Source organism: Rattus norvegicus, chromosome 5 (genome assembly GCF_036323735.1).
Source record: "Rattus norvegicus strain BN/NHsdMcwi chromosome 5, GRCr8, whole genome shotgun sequence".
In the NCBI taxonomy this organism is placed as follows: Eukaryota; Metazoa; Chordata; class Mammalia; order Rodentia; family Muridae; genus Rattus; species Rattus norvegicus.
The window spans coordinates 90558315-90573522 of NC_086023.1; the positions used below are offsets into that span (position 1 = coordinate 90558315).

General features: G+C 36.3%; 1 pseudogene; it reads left to right on the forward strand.

Moving 5' to 3' along the window:
* The first annotated feature begins 2412 nt into the window (after window positions 1-2412).
* Smarca2-ps2 (SWI/SNF related, matrix associated, actin dependent regulator of chromatin, subfamily a, member 2, pseudogene 2) lies at window positions 2413-11187 on the forward strand (annotated as a pseudogene).
* The last annotated feature ends 4021 nt before the right edge of the window (window positions 11188-15208 follow it).

Below are 15208 nucleotides of genomic sequence, written 5' to 3' on the forward strand. Positions count from 1 at the left end.
GTGATTCTCAATACATATGAAAGAAGAGGAATGCTGTTAGTAGTCTACAAATATCTCTGGTTATACATCACTTAAAATAACACCTCTCTTAAGTCCAAGTGGATCAAGGACCTCCACATCAAACCAGATACACTCAAACTAATAGAAGAAGAAGTGGGGAAGCATCTCGAACACATGGGCACTGGAGAAAATTTCATGAACAAAACACCAATGGTTTATGCTCTAAGATCAAGAATCAACAAATGGGATCTCATAAAACTGCAAAGCTTCTGTTGTTAGGACAAAACAGCAACCAACAGATTGGGAAAAGATCTTTACTGATCCTACAACTGATAGAGGGCTTATATCCAAAATATACAAAGAACTCATGAAGTTAGAATGTAAGGAGACAAATAACCCAATTAAAAATGGGTTTCAGAACTAAGCAAAGAATTCACAGCTGAGGAATGTCAAATGGCTGAGAAGCACCTAAAGAAATGTTCAACATCTTTAGTCCTAAGGGAAATGCAAATCAAAACAACCCTGAGATTCCACCTCACACAAGTCAGAATGGCTTAGATCAAAAACTCCAGTGACAGCAGATGCTGGTGAGGATGTAGAGAAAGAGGAACACTCCTCCACTGTTGGTGGGGTTGCAGACTGGTACAACCATACTGGAAATCAGTCTGGAGGTTCCTCAGAAAATTGGACATTGAACTACCTGAGGACCCAGCTATACCTCTCTTGGGCATATACCCAAAAGATGCCCCATATATATGCCCCAACATATAACAAAGACACATGCTCCACTATGTTCATAGCAGCCTTATTTATAATAGCCAGAAGCTGGAAAGAACCCAGATGCCCTTCAACAGAGGAATGGATACAGAAAATGTGGTACAGCTACACAATGGAATATTACTCAGCTATCAAAAACAATGACTTTATGAAATTCATAGGCAAATGGATGGAACTGGAAAAATGTCAACCTGAGTGAGGTAACCCAATCACAGAAAAACACATGTGGTATTCACTCATTGATAGGTGGATATTAGCCCAAATGCTCGAATTACCCTAAGTGCACAGAACACATGAAACTCAAGAAGGATGACCAAAATGCGAATACTTCACTTCTTCTTTAAAAGAGGAACAAGAATACCCTTGGGAGGGGATAGGGAGGCAAAGTTTAGAACAGAGGCTGAAGGAACACCTATTCAGAGCCTGCCCCACATGTGCCCCATACGTGTATAGCCACCAAACTAGATAAGATGGATGAAGTAAAGAAGTGCAGGCTGACAGGAACCGGATGTAGATCTCTCCTGAGAGACACAGTCAGAATATGGCAAATACATAGGCGAATGCCAGCAGCAAACCACTGAACTGAGAATGGGACCCCTGTTGAAGGAATCAGAGAAAGGACTGAAAGAGTCTGTAGGGGCTTGAGACCCCATATGAACAACAATGCCAACCAACTAGAGCTTCCAGGGACTAACGCACTACCCAAAGACCATACATGGAGTGACCCTGGGCTCCAACTGCATAGGTAGCAATGAATAGACTAGTAAGAGCACCAGTGGAAGGGGAAGCCCTTTGTCCTGCCAAGACTGAACCCCCAGTGAACGTGATTGTTGGGGAGAGGGAGGTAATGGGGGGAGGATGGGGAGGGGAACACCCATATAGAAGCGGAGTGGGAGGGGTTAGGGGGATGTTGGCCTGGAAACCAGGAAAGGGAATAACAATTGAAATGTAAATAAGAAATTCCCAATTTAATAAAGATGGAGAAAAAAATAACACCTCCCTTTCTTGTACAGCAGACCCTGGTAATGCTGTCTTTGCTTACATGTCATCATATCTTAGTGAAAGGAAAGCTACTGAATACAAACTAAGATATCAAGATAGATAATGTATTGCTAAAGTTAGGAAGAAACTTCAATAAAAAGCATTGCCAAAGCAATTAAAGCTGAACCTAAGCAAATGTTACCTTGGAAATAATCCAGTTTGATAAAAGAAAACTTTGTCTTAGTAATTTATTTATACCTGCACATCATAATTCACACATCACCACAGGCTCGAAGCAACGTGGCCAAATGACTACAGACTAAAACCACTAAAAACATTACCTGAAAGCAAGCCCTTTAAGATACTCAATTTATCCATGTAGCCCTACCCTTCACCTACTTCTAGTCCTACCTTTATAAATCCCCCCCTTTACTCCCTCCCTTCCTCCTCCTCAGAGAGAAGCTACCTTTGGCTATCACAAGGCCCTGGGACATCTAGTTCCAGCAGGAGTAAGCACATGCTCTCCCACTAAGGTCCAACCTGGCAGTCCAGTTAGGGAAAGAAGATCCAACTGCAGGCAACAGAGACAGACATAACTTCCTGCTCCAACTGTTAGGGAACCCACTTGAAAACCAAGCTGCACATCTGCCCCAAATGTATAAGTCAGACCTTGAAAAATCTTTGATTGGTGACTCAGACTCAGTGAGCTCCATGGGCCAGGTTAGTTGCTATATGACCCATATTTTCTGATCACTAATTTAAGCTATCCATCTTCTAATAGTCATTGTCTTAATCAATAATATTTTATTATAAAATTAATAAATCTTAGGGTAATAAGTTTTGGAATTGAATATATTTCATGCACTGAATTATACTTTAAATTGTTTTGAATAATTGTGTCAAATGAAATTTTTCATAAAAATTACTTTACTAAAAATAATGCTGTAGCTTTTATGTGAATATCTCCCAGACACTCATACATTAAAGGCTGGGTTTCCAGTCTGTAACACTATTGGCCAAGATTTGTACCTATAGGTAGTGAAGCCAAGTGGAAATTCATTGGAGGCCATTGCTTTGTAGGGGTGACCAAGAACTACCTACCTTTTCTTTTTGCTTCCTGCACATCATAATTCACACATCCCCACAGGCTCGAAGCAACGTGGCCAAATGACTACAGAGTAAAACCACTAAAAACATTACCTGAAAGCAAGCCCTTTAAGATACTCAATTTATCCATGTAGCCCTACCAACTATTATTAATACAACCAGTCCTATTTTGTATATGCCTTTATTTCTTCCACTATACAGTGTTATTTTGAAGCAAATCCAAGATTGGACATTATTTTTACTGCAATTATTATAGTGTTTCTTTACAAAAAGGCATTCTTTCCTTTTTATTTTTAAAAAGCATATAAACTGTCTTCCTTTAGGAATTTTCAAATATCTTTAGTTTTTGGTTAAACCAGCATATGGTCTTCAAGCCTCACTAATATTCTTCGAACCCCAGTATTTTCCTTTCCATTCCCATATCTAATGAATTCCATTGCTGGAAAAAGGTGGGAACCTTTTAGGGCCTTCATGAATCCCTTTCTAGTTTCCTGGCTTCTGCACATGAAAGAGAATATGTTGTATCTGTTGTTCTGAGGGTAGATTATCTCACTTATTGTATTTTCTAGTTCCATTCATTTTCCCAAAAAGTTTGTGGTTTCATTTTTCCTTTTTACCTAAATAAATTATCACTGCATGTCTGTACCTTTTACTCCACCTTTCCTCTGTTGATGGAGCTCTAGACAGATTCTGCATCCTCACTGTTGTGAACAGAACAACAATCAACTTGGTTGTGGTAGGATATGTTACCCTGGACACATACAAAAGACTGATAGAACTGTGTCATATTGTATAACTTAGTCATTTTAATTGTCTGGAGAAACATACACATTGACTTCCATAGGGGGTACACCAGTTTATATTCCCACCAACGGTCGATAATGGTTCTTTTTCCTGATATCTTTAGTAGCATTTTTTGTCATTTTTATGACAGCCAAAGAATCAAAACTAACAATGATAGCTCTATAATATCACGAACTATTCTACTGACTTCAGATTTTCCCAGTTTCCTACAATGTTTATTGATTTAGGATATCTTTGAAATGGGTTGAAACATATCTGAATACAATATCAGAAATCAATTAGTAGTTCATCATTTAGTAGTTGTGCTTCTTCTGTCAGCCTAAAGATCCCCTCTTTTATTTTGTTCACAGTATAATCATTGAACAAATGAAATATTATCCTGCAAAACTTCTTACATTCCCTATTTTGTTAATTACAGTTTTTTCAAAGATGTTCCCATATGTTTTCAGAAAATTAGTAAGAGAAATTAAAGTAAGAGCAGATTGAAAAGATGTATATGTATATATAAACATTAACAATTTTGCCCAGATTTATTAGTTGCTCAGAGGTTGAAAAGTTATATAGTTTTATTATGTCAGTCTTCATTTGTTGAGAACTGTAATATATCTATGAAGAATATATATCATATCAGATGATTCATCTTACGTGCACAGCTTAAGAGACTGGATAAACATTTGATTTAGAACCACCAAGAATACTGTTCATAAAATTTCCAATCTCATTTCCCTGAATAGAAATGTGTCAGCCCCTAAGAACGTCCAGAAGTACTGGAAAGATGAGAGGACTTATAGACTGATCAAGAGGGGTTCATGATCAAATGAAAAGCATATCCCAGTGACCTTTACATATTTGCTATTAAAATATACCAAAAAATCACCATAGGCTCCTAAGTCATAAATAAAGATAAAATAACTGAAAGAATACTATCAATATGATTATCAAAATGAGTCATTAAAGTAAGATAATCATAAAAAGAAGTATTATTCAAAATATTTTTAAATGTCTTATAACATGTTGCTTTATCAATATTTGAGAATGAACTGGCACGTATTAGGTCAATGCTGACATTTTAATAACACTTAAATGTGTATAAAAGCTGAAACTTGTAATTAGCCTTAATAAAATCAAAGTATTATTGTTAGCCTTATATAAAAATATTCTGTTCTAACATTGAAAAATTTAAAAGAAAATGTTCATATTTTTAATTTTTATACCAGAAATCATCCAATACTTTGTAGTAGAATACATTAAAAATCGAATCCAAAGAACCAAAAACCAAAAACAAAATAAACAAAAATGAACAAACAAAAAACCCTAATGTCTATTTGAATCTATAAATAAACATTCTGAAGCCTAAGAACAAATAATGACACTGGAAATATGTTTTTATTTCACAGAAATTTGGACCATTCAGTGCTAGCATAATAAATAGACAGCAATATGAGAAAAATTGAGCAGATATAATCCTTAAAATGTAAAAGCTCTAACTGGCAAGCCCATTCATAGTAAGAAGAACATATTAATAACTTCATCCTGAAATGAAGAAACAATGCAAATTAAATCGGTAAAATTGTTTTATCCTTGAAATGAATGAGCATTTTTTTCTCTAACATTAAAAGCAAATAAAGGAGCTGGCACACAACGAAAAGAAGATGCTTATCTTGATGAAGGATTCCTACAAAATTTAATAAGGAACTTGAAAATAGTTATGAATGACTTAAAATTATTCTTATCCTTTCTATGAAATATCCCTTATTGCATGTTTAGAATTTCTTACAAAGAAATAAACAGAGATATACATTAAGATTTGTGCATAAAATTTTGTCCCTGAACGACTTGGACTTAGAATCAAATTTAACAATTAATATATAATTAGAAACAGTTTTAAAAATAATATAAAAATAAAATAAAAATCTATATACAAAGTAAAATGTTTTCAAAAGTATGTAAAGATCTGAAAATCCGTTACTGTATATTCTAGTTTATCTTTCAATAGTGACAAAATATGCTGACAAAGCAACTTCAGGAAGAAAGTGTTAGTTGACTCAAAGTTTCAGGCTATAATCCATCATGGCACAGAAGTCAAGGCCTCTGGACATATCTATGAGATGTTATCCGAAATATGTTAATTGAGGTGTGAGAAAAATCCATATATTCTGGGTATAACTGTTCCATATAAAGGGAATTCTGACTGCATGAGTTGATAAGTGAGCTGAACAGCACTATGTATGCCTTAAATCACTATTCTCTGCTCTCGGTTCTGGACATCCGGTGAAGTGTTTTGTCCAGTTCAGTTTACTTCATCTTCTCCTGCCACGATTTCCAGTAACCTGAAATTGTTAGCTATACAAATTATTTGTCCCTGTATTAGAGAGTATGTAACAGCAACAGAAAATGCAATTAAGACAAATTATCATAAAGAAATGGGGCAGTTTCTATGATATAGCTGACTATGCAGCTTCTTTTATTTTACTGGATATATTTCCTTATTTACATTTCAAATGTTATTCCCTTTCCCGGTTTCCTGTACATAAGTCCCCTATCCCCTCCCACTCCCCCATGATGGTGTTCCACCCCCCCACCCCCTTACAACCCCCCAACACCTGATATTCCCGTGCACTGGGGGCCCGCCCTTTGCAGGACCAAGGGCTTCCTCATCCACTGGTGCTCCAACAAGACTATTCTCTGCTACATATGCAGTTGGATCAGTCCATGTATAGTCTTTTGGTAGTGGTTTACTCCCTGAAAGCTCTTGTTGTTTGGCATCGTTGTTCTTATGGAGTTGCAAGCCCCTTCAGCTCTTTCAATCCTTTCTCTAATTCCCCCAAAGGGGGTCCCATTCTCATTTCAATGGTTTGCTGCTAACGTTCACCTCTGTATTTGACAGGCTCTGGTTGTGTCTCTCAGGAGAGACCTATATCTGGTTCCTGTCAGCATGCACTTCTTAGCTTCATGAAACTTATCTAGTTTTGGTGGCTGTATATATGGGCTGCATGTGGGGCAGGCTCAGAATGGCCATTCCTTCAGTCTCTGCTCTAAACTTTGTCTCCATATAACCTTCTACAGATATTTTTGTTCCCGCTTTTAAGGAGTGGAAACATCCACATTTTGGTCATCCTTCTTCTTGAGATTCATGTGGGCTGTGGATTGCATCTTGAGTAATTCGAGCTTTTGGGCTAATATCAACTTATAAATGAATGCATACCATGTGTGTTTTTCTGTGATTAGGTTACCTCTCTCAGGATGATATTTTCTAGTTCATTCCATTTACCTATGAATTTCATGAAGTCATTGTTTTTCATAGCTGAGTGATACTCCATTGTATAGATGTACCATATTTTGTGTATCCATTCCTCTTTTGAAGGGTATCTGTGCTCTCTCTAGCTTCTGGCTATTATAAATAAGGCTACTAGGAGCATAGTGGAGGATGTTTCTATGTTGTATGTTGAAGCATCTTTTGAGTATATTCCCAGGAGAGGTATATCAGAGACCTTAGGTAGTGGCATGTCCAATTCTCTGAGGAACCTCCAGACTGATTTCCAGAGTGGTTATAACAGTTTGCAGTCCCACCAACAATGGAAGAGTGTTCCTCTTTCTCCACATCCTTGCCAACATCTGCTGTCACCTGAATTTTTTATCTCAGCCAATCTGACTGATGTGAGGTATAATCTCAGGGTTGTTTTGATTTGCATTTCCCTGATGACTAAGAATGTTTAACATTTCTTTAGGTGCTTTTTGGCCATTCGATATTCTTCAGCTGAGAATTCTTTGTTTAGCTCTGCACCACTTTTTATAATAAGGTTATTTGACTCTCTGCAGTCTAACATCTTGAATTCTTTGTATATTTTGGATATTAGCCCTCTATCTGATGTAGGATTACTAAAGATATTTTCCCAATCTGTTGACTGCTGTTTTGTCCTAATGACAGTGTCCTGTGCCTTACAGAAGCTTTGAAGTTTTATGAAGACCCATTTGTCGATTCTTGATCTTACAGCATAAGCCATTGGTGTTCTGTTCAGGAAATTTTCCCCAGTGCCCATGTGTTTGGGACTCTTGCCCACTTTTTCTTCTATTATTTTGAATGTGTCTGGTTTGATGTGGAGGTCCTTGATCCACTTGGACTTAAATTTTGTACATGGTGGTAAGAATGGATCAATTTGCATTCTTCTACATGCTGACCTCCAATTGAACCAGCATCATTTGTTGAAAATGCTCTTTCTTCCATTGGATGGTTTTAGCTCCTTTGCCAAAGATCAAATGACCATAGATGTGTCGGGTCATTTCTGGGTCTTCAATTCTGCTCCCCTGATCTATCTGCCTGTCTCTGTACCAATTCCATACAGTTTTTATGACTATTGCTCTGTAATACTGCTTAAAGTCAAGGATGGTGATTCCCCCCAGTTCTTTTATTATTAACTATAATTTTCACTATCCTGTGTTTTTTGTTATTCCAAATGAATTTGCAAATTGCTCTTTCTATCTCCATGAAGAATTGAGTAAGAATTTTGATGAGCATTGCATTGAGTCTGTAGATTGCACTTGGCAAAATGGCCATTTTTACTATATTAATTTTGTCAATCCATGAGCATGGAAGATCTTTCCATCTTCTCAGATCTTCAATTTCATTCTTTAGAGACTTGAAATTCTTGTCATAGAGATCTTTCACTTGCTTGGTTAATGTCAAACCAAGATATTTTATGTATTTGGGGACTATTTTGAAGGGTGTCATTTCTCTAATTTCTTTCTCAGCCTGTTTATCCTTCGAGTAAAGGAAGGATACTGATTCCTTTGACTTAATTTTCTACCCAGACACTTTGCTGAAGTTGTTTATCAGAATTAGTAGTTCTCTGGCGGAACTTTTGAGGACACTTAAATATACTATCATATCATCTGCCCATAGTGAAATTTTGATATCTTCCCTTCAAATTTATATCCCTTTGACTTCCTTTCACTGTCTGATTGCTCTGGCTAGAATTTTGAGTTCTATATTAAGTAAGGAGAGAGTGGGCAGCCTTGTCTAGTCCCTGATTTAAGTGGGATTTCTTCAAGTTCCTCTCCATTTGGTTTGATGTTAGCTACTCATTTGCTGCATATTGCTTTTACTATGTTTAGGTATGGGCCTTGAATTCCAGATCTTTCCAGGACTTTTATCATGAAGGGGTGTTGAATTTCGTTAAATCCTTTCTCAGCATCTAATGAAATGATCATGTGGTTTTTATATTTGAGTTTGTTTCTATAGTGCATTACATGTTGATGGATTTCCATATATTGAACCATACTTGCATCCTTGAGATGAAGTCTACTTGATCATGATGGATGATCATTTTGATGTGTTCTTGGATTCAGTTTGCAAGAATTTTATTGAGTATTTTTGGGTCAATATTCCTAAGGGAAATTGGTCTGAAGTTCTCTATCTTTGTTGGGTCTTTGTGTCATTTGGGTATAAGAGTAATTATGGCTTCATGGAAGGAATTTGGTAGTGTTTGTCTGTTTTGTAGAATATTTTGGACAGTATTGGTATGAGGTCTTCTATGAAGGTCTGATAGAATTTTTCACTAAACCTATCTGGTCCTGGGCTCTTTTTGGTTGGGAGATTTTTAATAACTGCTTCTATTTTGTTAGGAGTTATGGGGTTGTTTAGAGGGTTTATCTGTTCCTGATTTAACTTGAGTACTTGTATCTGTCTAGAAAATTGTCCATTTCATCCAGATTTTCTAGTTTGGTTGAATATAGGCTATTGTAGGATCTGATGATTTTTTTGAATTTCCTCAGATTCTTTTGTTATCTCTCCCTTTTCATTTCTGATTTTGTTAATTTGGATATACTCTCTGTGCACTCTGGTTAATCTGGTGAAGGGTTTATCTATCTTGTGGATTTTCTCAAAGAACCATCTCCTGGTTTTGTTGAATCTTTGTACAGTCCTTTTTGTTTCTACTTGGTTGATTTCAGCCCTCAGTTTGATTATTTCCTGCCTTCTACTCCTCTTAGGTTATTTGTTTCTTTTAGTTCTAGAGCTTGTAGGTGTGCTATCAAGCTGGGACCATGCATCTTCTAAGCTGATAGAGTTTTGAGTGTGGCTACTCAAGTCCATTAGAGCACAGCCAATTTCATTATGAATCCCAAATAACATGTGTGGTACCTCAGGATTTGGTGTTTGATCTGTTGCCTTTTGCTTTGCTTTTATCTGATCATTCCTTTGCATACTCTATTTCTTACTTTTGGGAACAGGATTGCTAAGTCTGTGTCATTCTATCTTAGATATAACTAGTTATTTAACATATAGGAACTTGTAATTAAGAGACTTTCTTTTAAAGTGGTAAAATTATTAATAACTGTGGACTATATTTCCACTTATGAGATGCCCATGAGACTTTGGACCAAAGCGCTAAAATATGATATGTTTTCATGTCGTCTTGACAGGAGATGAAGTTGTAACTGTTGGTACTATTTAACATGACAAAATTTATAATCTTTTGAGAGAAAGCGCTTCGAGCATATTTTTGAGGTTATCTTGGTTATGTACATTTAAATATGAAGATTGACACACTATGGGTAGCACCATTCCCTGAGCAAGGAACCCTAAACTTTGTAAAATGGAGAGGGCAAGCTGAGCACAAGTATGTATGCATTAATTTGTTGCTCTCTGTTCTTAATGCTGCTAAAACTTCACCAGTTCTCATAAGAAACCTGTGGATTCCCTATCAGACAATATCCTGGAATTGTATTGTTTACAGAGATATTAATCTCCACAGAAGGGAGAATTTAAGAAGATTAAATAAAAAATACTTTTAAGAGATTTAAAAAGGTCTTGCAAGGGCAATTACGGGGGATCTTTGAACATAATCTATATGGGATTTCTGAGATTCCTTTGCTTGGTATGACAAATCTAGAGCCTAGAAATAGGTTTATACAGCAAGTAAAAGAACATTTATTTAAAATTAAATACATGGTACATGCATGTCTTACAAAGGTGGCAGGAGCCGAAGCCTGCCCAGTCCTCAGCAGCTCAGAGTTCAGCGTGACAGCTCAGTGAAGTCTTCATTCAGTTACTTTCCAGAAAAGAGTTACCAGAATACTATGAATTAATTAGGAAGCCAGTGGACTTCAAAAAGATAAAGGAAAGAATCCGTAATCATAAGTACCGAAGACTGGGAGACCTGGACAAAGATGTCATGTGTCTCTGTCACAATGAACAGACATTCAACTTGGGAGGATCCCAGATCTACGAAGACTCCATTGTCCTACAGTCAGTGTTTAAGAGTGCTCGGCAGAAAATTGCCAAAGAAGAAGAGAGTGAGGAAGAAAACAATGAAGAGGAGGAGGAAGATGATGAAGAGGAGTCAGAGTCAGAGGCAAAATCTGTGAAGGTGAAAATCAAACTGAATAAAAAGGAAGAGAAAGGCCGACCGAGGCAAAGCCAAACCCGTTGTGAGCGATTTTGACAGCGATGAGGAGCAGGATGAGAAAGAACAGTCAGAAGCAAGTGGAACTGATGACGAGTGAACAGCCTGGACATGAGCTACCCATGGCAGGGGCAGCGGCGGCGGGCAGCCGAACTGAAGGCTTTCTTCTCCCTCTCCTTCCTCCCCAGTGAGTTCACTTGCCATTTGGGCACACTGGGTTATTTCTCCATTCTCACTGTCATCTAGAACTAGCTTTAGGGTAGTGCCAGACAAACATATGATATCATGGTATAAAAAAAAAAAAAAAGAAAGAAACGCGCGCGTACACACACACACACACACACACACACACACACACACACACGGATATTTGTAACATATTGTGACCAAATGGGCCTCAAAGATTCAAAGATTAAAAACAAAAAGCTTTTGATGGGAAAGATGTGGGTGGATAGTATATTTCTACAGATGGGTCGAGTCTGGTAGCAGTTTGGTAGGCTCGGTTCTGCCATCTGTTCTGATAGGAAGATTTTCATCTTCTGCAGCACCGATGGCCAGGGAGAACTGTTCAAAGCCACTGGTTATTTTATTTTTCATCAGGCGATTTTCAAGATTTTCATTTGTTTCAGTATTGTTGGGGTTTTTTTTGTTTTGTTTTTGTTTGTTTGTTTTTTACACTGTGGTACATATAAGCGACTTTACTAGTGACAATTGTACAGTAGTTAGATATCACCTACATATGCATTTTTCCATTTTATGCTCTATGATCTGAAGAACAACAAAAAAAAAGCTTTTTGACATGTATAAGATTTATGTCTACTGTAAACATTGCTGAAACTTTTTTTTTTGGTTCTCGTTTTATTGACAACGCTATTGAATATTACAGTGTCTAGAGTGTCCCAGATAGCTTCTTTTGTCCACCCGATCGCCTGTGTTACCAATGTGTATGGTTTCCTTCTCCCTAAAGTGTACTTAATCTTTGCTTTCTTTGCACAATGTCTTTGGTTGCAAGTCATAAGAGCCTGAGGCAAATAAAATTCCAGTAATTTCCAAAAAATAAAAAATAAATAAAATTAAATACATATATTACTAAATAATTTTAAACATTTGAATAATAAACAATAGACAGACAGCTTAACATATCTCAGGCAATAGAAAGTTAGTCCTTGATAAGTGGGTAAAAAGAAAGGGGCACAAGTACCTACAGAGATGTTAATCTCAATAGAATGTATGATTTAAGTATACATAGATGTATAAAAAATTGAGGCTTTTGATCTTTGAAAATTAGGTCAATAAGCAGGGGATAGGTAGCCTAACCTAACTCAGTAGAAACTTAGGCATTGATATGATCATTAAAAATAAATCGTATAAGAACAAAACAGGAGATAGTGAGGGAGTAGTGTCTCAACAGATTATATTTGTTTATATTGTTTTAATTGATTTGAGTTGCTTTAATTATCAAAATGTATGTGGTTATGAGTTTGGTAGTTATATTAAATTTCATGCTATTTTAGGAGAGAGTCTCTGTATTTGTGTTGACAGGAAAGGAGAAAAGGCTTTGGACCCCTTCTAGAGTGATATGGACCAGATATGACAAGGGAAGACCCCCTGAATATCTGGGCTACAGAAAAGAAAATTCAAGAAAATCAAACAGGACAGGTAACTTGATCTGCTGATTCCTCGACATGGGAACAGCCCAATAACTGGCTTATACACAAAAATGTCTCTAGCCAAACTTTAGCTAAAATTAGACAATAAATCTTTTTGGTTATGGAATCCTTAAGATTCTTTGCGCCCTCCTTCATATGGCATGAATAAAAATTTATCACAATTGAGAAAATGCATTTATCATTTTCAGGGATAATTTGTGAATGGTCAAATTGAAATCGATCAAATTACCCACTCAAACATGGAAAAAAATTTCCTGTTTAACTGATCTTGCAGCTTGCACAATCCATGCAAATACCTTAATACTACTAAAATTGAGGTTATGAAATTTATATATTGTAGAATGTACAATTCTTATAAGATATATCTGCTGGGATACTAAAATGACCTGTAGTTCTACCCTTCTACCTCCAGAGAACTGCTTCTGAAACAGCTTCAGGAATAGCTGTTAATTCCAGATGACCTTGCTTCATCCAACCTTTCAGATGGATCCAGTTAGAACCTCAGTCAAGCCCAGAGCCTTCTAAGCCTACAGAGACTAGATGACAAATGCTAAAGATAGCTTTCTTAAGTCTAACCAAATTTTCTAATTTTCCTAGCCCTCCCCTCCCCTTTAAAGAATTCTCTTCACTCATATTCAACAGGAACCAGTTGTAGAGAGTCATCATCCTGATCCCTTGGAATTGAGTGTTTGATTATGGATATTTAAAAAGTTATAGATAGGTTGTCATTTTAAAAGTTAATTTGGTGATAGTTGTAATTTTGAACAGGAAGGAAATAGATGGGATGGGTTCATAATTTTATTCTTGAACAAAGCGCTGTGTAGTCATAATGTTACATTAATAGAAATCTTTATAATTCATGCAAATTCAAAGGTATAATTTCTTATATTGGTATAGAAATTATATATTGATATAGAATTATGGTTTTAATTGCTATAAATCTATACATTAATACAAAATTTGAAATTTATATTGGTACTCTTAGACAGGCAGATGTGTCTATGAAACTCTTTTAGGAATTAAAGGTTTTGACCCACTCCTTCTAATAGCTGCTATTATAAACTATTTAAGATGATTAAGTAGCACAAGTTAAGGACCAGATAGTAAACTCATGGTTATACTAGATTCTGATTTAATTATAATAAAGTGTTTTCAATGTACTCAGATAGAAATGGCTGAGTACTTAAGGTTTAACAGTTCAGAGATACTTTACACAGATAGTCTTCAAAAGCATTAGATGTCCACAGAATGTGACATTTAATGTTATTTCATTTTTAAGGATCATTTGAAAATGAGACATGTCTGCTCCTGACAGCTTCCCCATTCTCCTCCCAAGAAAAATTTGAGCATCAAAGCATCCATATACAGTTGCTCCAGTTATGTCAAGGTAGCCATTAGACAAAAATGACCTATTCATCTACAGACAAAAGACGGTCCAGGAAAGGACACACAATACAGGGTGTTGACAATTCAGTTCTGCTAAGACAGAGCAAACTAGTCTTTAATAATTCCTGTTTCATTTCAAGGTCTATCATATGGTTCTGAGCCAAAAGGCTGAAGAAACGCTCCATTATAAGAAATTAGGACTGTCCAGGTAATCAGCTGTCTCTATAACTTTTTAAGTTTTTGAAACTCTGTTTTTGTGTTTCCTATACATTGAGGTAATAATTCATTCTCAAATGCTTGACAGGGTTGAAGATCAGTTATAGTTTCAAAATCAAACTAAAGCTGTTTATGATTGAAAGAGATATTGATTTGAAGGGATGGTTTTCAGGTGATAATGCAAGCTAAAATTAGAACATAATTCAGGTATATATTTGTACACTCTTTAAGCTATGATAGATGATAGAGTACTTTATCTAATTGAAAAATATGATGGACTAGATGTTAATTGTACACCATCCTTTGTAATTTACATAATTGTTATGGTTGTGATCAATTTATGTCTGAGGGAAAAAAGTCTTTTTAATTAAAAAAAGGGGGGAGAAATGGGTGTGCTTATGTTATAATGTTAATTTTGGTCTTCAAAACTTCTTACACAAGTGTTTGCACTTAAAACACTGAGAGACTCTGCTTCCAATTGGTTCCAATCATTAAATAAATATGCTGGCAGGCAATGTCTGGTCAGAGCAGGCAGAGGCAGAAATTTTAGGATTCCCAGGCTTAGAACAGATAGGAGACAGAGAACGAGGCAGAGAGATCATATTTAGGAGGTACAGAAAAAATATCATCCAAAATTTAGGTGGAAGAGAAAAGCAACTCTTGGAAGGAGTTGCCCAGAAGGTAACAGACAGGAAAGAAAAAACAGAATTAGAAGATGTTAAGCCAGTAGTACTGGAGGGAAGTATATGCTAGTCAAAGGGAGGATTAGAAGTGTCCAGTCGTTGAGCTAGCCAAGGCATACCAAAATTAAGCTGGTGTATGTGTGTTTTTCATTTACAAATCCAGAGAGCTTTTATGCAGGGG